This window comes from Toxorhynchites rutilus, chromosome 2 (genome assembly GCF_029784135.1).
Source record: "Toxorhynchites rutilus septentrionalis strain SRP chromosome 2, ASM2978413v1, whole genome shotgun sequence".
Classification (NCBI taxonomy): domain Eukaryota; kingdom Metazoa; phylum Arthropoda; class Insecta; order Diptera; family Culicidae; genus Toxorhynchites; species Toxorhynchites rutilus.
This window is the reverse complement of record NC_073745.1, coordinates 296,152,939-296,159,665: the sequence shown is the minus strand read 5'-3', so window position 1 is coordinate 296,159,665 and position 6,727 is coordinate 296,152,939.

Here is a 6,727-nt window from a genome sequence, read left to right as displayed (position 1 = left end):
GTACTAACACATGCGATACGCTAAACGATGACGAACGACGAATAACGAGGCTAGAGAGAATCGCGATGTCGTAGTATTGATATCTTCTGAGAAATGAACAAATTATTGATTTCTCGGTCTGACAGACCAATGCGCGAGTATAGGAGTGTTAAAGAAAAACTAACCTCGCACACATTAATAGTGATCTAGGTGTAAAAACATGTAATATTGTTTCTGTAACTCCTCCTCGGAAAATAAGCTGTGAACATTTGCAGTCATGTCACATTTCAATACCTCACAAAAAAGCCAGTCATAACTGGTCGGCGCTAAATTACTACTCAGCTATCGTCTAGACTTCGGACATTGTTTGGGGCCAAAAGGGGAAAACCACAAACGAACGATATTCATTGTACCCAACGGAATCGTACAATTTATATAACACATGTGCCTACGATAACAACCGGCAGCATAGCGCGATCTAATAACTGTTAAGTTGTTATCAATTTTCAGTACCAGGAATTACAAGAACCCGGCTGTTGTTCAAACATCGGTTAAACCATGTCTAAAACAACTCCGTCACTACGGCCGAGTTCTGCCCGGTTCGAACGAGGAAAGGTAGTCGAACAATTTCTCCAGATATCGCGAGGTATAAGCGAGTATGAGGAATCATGTTTGAAAACTCTACAAGTTTCATGTTGGACAGGGGTTGATGTTACCTCAGTCCATTTCAAGTACGACGTGGAAGAAGTGAAATCCGATGTAGGAAATTTGTTAATACGTCCATTGCCTAGCTCAACAAGAGTGAACACATACACGAGACAGATCCAAAACGCGTACCGTGCCGGAAGGCTGATGGTTTTTCTTCTTGACCCGAAAAATTGTACATATTGATTCACTTAGTGTTCTGCAATCTTGATCTGATACATTCCTAATGAAAGTAGAAATTCCGACAAACATGAGCGTTTTGTCTGGTCACTTTCCAGTGCACCGCGTATGTCATTGTTTATTATTCATTCTGGCTTGATGTATGCCAGTGTTCACACCCGCTAAGTCGGATTGGAAGTGAACTATTCACATAAGCGCCCTTCCCGGGGGCAGTGAAAGCACAGCACACAACCGTCTAAGCTGCCGATGGCCATCGTATATCAAGATTCTGACTCGTAGAACAACACTGTGCGCGACTTCTTGACGCGACTCGTGGAATGTTTGTACACAGCGCGGGTAACAGTGGCGCGGATTGTTTACAGTGCATATCCGAACCGGATTGCGCGCTCATAACTGAGCCCCCGTATCTTATCTGAGAATGTTTATCTTGGAGTCGCAATTTCATATGCTCCAGTAATTCCTCTTTCCAGCAACCATTAGCCGAGAGTACTCCCACAGCTTGATTTGTTTAGTGGTTCGGCCGATTCAGCAATCATCATGCGTAAATGAGTTTCTAGAGGAATGTTATTGTTGCTGCTGTTGGTTTTGCGAATCCATAAAGATCGATGCGTGTGAGGAATACGGAGCAAGCTGAAGGGGGAACTGAAGACCTTTCATTTCCCCCCTCACTCTTTCGGCGGCTAATTTATTTCAACCAGCTGACGTTTCCCGTTCCCAACCGTGCCCAAAAATTGTGTGTGGGGAGATCGAGTGAAGTCAATTTCCAATCGAGAGCAGCAAACCGTTTGAGCTAATTTTTCCACCTCGCGGTCTATTATGGGTCTCTTTTAGATGCCCGCGAAGCTGAGATGGGAGCTTTACATAATTAACGGCTCGTATTTTTTGTGTAGAATTATTTATGTGAGAAAATGGATCGTACTTAAAACAATCGCCTCTAATTTGATAGGCTAGAAATGAAATATCCAATTACCAACGAGGTATCAACTCCAGTATTCAGTGCAAATATAATACGAATATGTCAATCACATATTCTAAATCCGAGCATATCTCCAATATTTAGTGCACAATCTATTTTTCCCCTTTATGAATGAAGCAGGTGTACAAATATTGTTCTATAATTGAAAAATTAATAGTTACAAATTCTAATGTAAATGGTTAAATTTCAATAGTATTTTTTATGTTTTTGACATCTGTCAATAACATCCGATCCGGATGTTAATTTCCATAAATCCTCTGCTTTCAATGGAAAATTTTGATAAGTATGCGTAGTTACTAGCGACGATATGTTAATGGATTGCCAAGGGTCAGGTGTATGCGAAACAAAAATCATACCGACCAAAACATAGAGTATTCCTTCCGATGGATTCTAGATTTTACCAAATAAGTTTGTCCTGATTTCGTCCCTGCAGAAGGCATATCTCGTTATCGTTAAGCGGACACAGCTAGCGGGGACACACCGTTTATTTTCAAAGGGAATCCCCGGCGCAAAAATGTGACCACTCCCAAAGTTCAAGAACAAGTCCCCCCGGTGATACCCCCAGTTAGCTTGCCTAAAAAATCGAGTGCAGCGGACAAGCAAAATCAGGTTCCTCCTGGCTTCCGTGGGAATAGTTCACCTTCGAACGACCCAGCACTCGAGGGGACATCAAAAACCCCAACTGTCCCTGTTTTTCCGTCCAGCTCAACTTCCCAATCGGGATTTATAAAGTTGTCTGACCTTTTGGATCAAATCTTCAAGTGTTTTAATGTTTCCGACTCCATCAGAACATCATCTCAATGCTTCCAGTATTAAAGACAATTTTACAGCAATTGATGCAAACATGGCCCCTCCTTGCAATGATTATCTCTCTTGATGTCTAATTTAAATAGAGAGGTCGGAGATATCACTGTTTTTCAGTGGAATTGTCGTAGTCTTATCCCTAAATTGGATACATTCAAATTTTTAATTCATAACTTCAATTGTGATGTTTTTGCTCTGTCCGAAACTTGGCTTTCTTCGCGAGATGATATCTCTTTCCACGATTTTAATATTATACGCTTGGACCGTGATGACAGATACGGAGGGGTACTATTGGGGATCAATAAGTGCCACTCATTTTTTCGAATTGACCTTCCACCTATTGGAGGGATCGAAGCTGTTGCTTGTCATGCAAACATCAGAGGCAAAGACCTCTGTATTGTCAGCTTGTATTGGCCTCCGAGAGCTGCGGTTAGCCGCAAACAACTTGATGACATGTGCTCACTCCTTCCTGAGCCACGATTGATCTTGGGAGACTTCAACTCTCACGGAACTGCCTGGGGGGAACAGTACGACGACAATCGTTCATTGTTGATATATGACCTTTGTAACAACTTCAATATGACCGTTTTGAACACTGGGGAAACAACACGTGTGCCTAAACCTCCTGCTAAACCAAGTGCTCTTGACCTCTCGCTTTGCTCGAATTCACTATCGTTAGATTGCAAGTGGAATGTAATCCAGGACCCCAACGGTAGTGATCACTTGCCAATCAAAATTTCCATCACCATTGGGTCGAATTCTTCTGAATCTATAAACATGGCATATGACCTCACAAGACACATTGACTGGAAAAAATATTCGGACGCGATTGCTCTAGCCATCAATTCCAGAGATGGTTTACCTCCATTGGAGGAGTATAACTTCCTTTCTCGTTTGATCTATGACAGCGCGGTTCGCGCTCAAACGAAACCCATCCCAGGTTCCACTATTCGTCGAAGGCCTCCCAATCTATGGTGGGATAGCATATGTTCCAAGCTTTATGTAGAAAAATCGAATGCATTTAAAGCTTTTCGGAAACGTGGAACCCCTGAAAATTTTCAGACGTATTTGGACCTTGAAAATCAATTTAAAAACTTGATCAAAGGGAAAAAACGTGCTTATTGGTGAAATTTCGTGGGAGGTTTGTCACGAGAAACGTCAATGAAAAAATTATGGAAAGTGGCTCGAAACATGAGAAATCGCTCTTCAACGAATGAAAGCGAAGAATATTCACATCGATGGATTTTGAATTTTGCACGGAAGGTTTGTCCTGATTCCGCTCCTGTGCAAAAAATTGTTCGAGATATACCACAAGATAGGTGCGATCTTGATTCCGAGTTTTCGATGGTAGAATTCTCTCTTGCTCTCCTTTCATGTAACAATTCTGCTCCGGGATCGGATAGAATTAAGTTCAACTTGCTGAAAAATCTCCCTGATGTGGCGAAACATCGCTTGTTGAACTTATTCAATTGGTTTCTGGAGCATAATATTGTTCCAGATGATTGGAGACAAGTACGAGTTATAGCTATTCAAAAACCCGGAAAACCCGCGTCCGACTTCAATTCGTACCGCCCAATAGCAATGCTGTCTTGTATACGGAAATTGTTGGAGAAAATGATCTTGTTTCGCCTTGATCGATGGGTTGAAACGAATGGCCTACTCTCAGATACACAATATGGGTTCCGCAGGGGCAAGGGGACGAATGATTGTCTTGCGTTGCTTTCTTCAGAAATTCAAATGGCTTACGCCGAAAAAAAACAAATGGCTTCAGTATTCTTGGACATAAAGGGGGCCTTTGATTCTGTTTCAATAGAGGTTTTATCAGACAAATTACACTCTCGGGGTCTGCCGCCTCTATTGAATAATATGTTATATAACTTGCTTTGTGAGAAACATTTGAACTTTTCTCACGGAGATTCGGCAGTAAGTCGGGTCTCTTACATGGGCCTCCCCCAGGGCTCATGTTTAAGCCCCCTTTTGTACAACTTCTATGTAAGCGACATCGACAATTGCCTTACACAAAATTGCAGCCTAAGACAACTTGCAGATGATGGAGTGGTGTCTGTCGTAGGATCAAACGAATCCGACCTGCAAGGACCCTTACAAGATACTTTGAACAATTTTTCAACCTGGGCCATTGGGCTAGGGATCGAATTCTCCACGGAGAAAACAGAGATGGTGGTTTTTTCTAGGAAGCATAGACCAGCAAAACCAAAGCTTCAACTTTTGGGTAAACCAATCACTCATGCTATGTCATTCAAGTATCTTGGGGTCTGGTTCGACTCCAAATGTACTTGGGGAGCCCATATTAGGTATCTGAGTAAAAAATGTCAACAAAGAATAAACTTTCTCCGTACAATTACAGGCACCTGGTGGGGAGCCCATCCCGATGATCTTATTATGTTGTATCGAACAACTATTCTCTCAGTGATGGAGTATGGCAGTTTCTGTTTTCAATCAGCTGCCAAAACACACCTCATTAAACTCGAGCGAATTCAGTATCTTTGTCTCCGTATTGCGTTGGGATGTATGCCCTCAACGCATACCATGAGTCTCGAGATTTTGGCAGGCGTACTCCCACTAAAAGATCGCTTCAATTTATTATCTCTTCGGTTCCTCATCCGGTGTAAGGTTATGAATCCATTGGTGATCGGAAATTTTGAGGAATTGAGCGAGCTAAATTTTCATTCTAGATTCATGAGTTCATATCATGAATTCACCTCTATGCAGGTTGTTCCTTCTTCGTATATTCCCAACCGTGTTTGTTTTCCTGACTACATCAATTCCTCTGTACATTTCGATCTGTTCATGAAGGAGAAAATCCATGAAAATCCAGATTATCTTAGATTGGGGTTCGTTCCTACAATCTTCAATGCAAAGTATGGGCGTATCAATTGTGATAATATATACTTTACTGATGGGTCCTCTATGAATGAGTCCACAGGATTTGGAGTGTTCAACGTATTTTTTAGCACCTCACACAGTCTTCAGAATCCTTGCTCGGTATATATTGCTGAATTGGCAGCGATATACTGCGCGCTGGACAGCGTCGCCTCACGACCTGTTGAACACTATTACATTGTAACGGATAGTCTTAGCTCTGTCGAAGCTATCCGTTCAGTGAGGCCGGAAAAGCACTCGCCGTACTTCCTTGAGAGAATACGAGAAAATTTGAGTGCTTTATCCAGACGCTGTTATGTCATTATCTTTGTCTGGGTCCCTTCACATTGCTCAATTCCGGGTAATGAGAGGGCTGACTCATTAGCAAAGGTAGGTGCAATTGAAGGCGATATATATCAGCGTCAAATCGCCTTCAATGAATTTTATTCTTTAGTTCGCAAAAATACCATCGCTAACTGGCAACGCAAGTGAAATGAAGATGAATTGGGCCGGTGGTTTCACTCGATTATCCCAAAGGTTAGCCTCAAACCGTGGTTCAAAAGTCTGGATTTGAGTCGGGACTTTATTCGCACCTTCTCCCGACTCATGTCCAATCACTGTTCGTTAGATGCACTACTCTTCCGTTTCAATCTTGCCAGCAGCAATCTCTGCGTTTGTGGCCAAGGTTATCACGACATCGAGCACGTTGTTTGGTCATGCGAGGTGTATCTGGTCGCCAGATCGAATTTAGAAAACTCCCTTCGGGCCCGAGGAAGACAGCCCAATGTGCCGGTGAGAGATGTGTTGGCTCGGTTAGACCTTGATTACATGTCCCATATATATGTTTTCCTTAAAGCTATAGATCTTCGTGTGTGATTGTCCCTACATCCTTATACCCTCCTTTCCTTCCTTTGCGGGTAATTCGTCCCCTTGCTATAAATAGTAGAATAAGTTGAAATGTAAATAAACTATAGATATACGAATAAATTTAAGAATTGAGTGTTCATCAACATTGTTACAATTTCCTTATATCCCATCCTTCTCCTAAAAATATGTCACCCTTCTAAACTCGAGTACACCGCGAGTAATCGGTTTTCCACCTTACTAACCATAGATGTAAGAAAATTGTTTATATATATATATATATATAGTTTTAAAAATATATTTAAGAATTCGGCTCCTTTAAACTTAAGTAACTGAGCC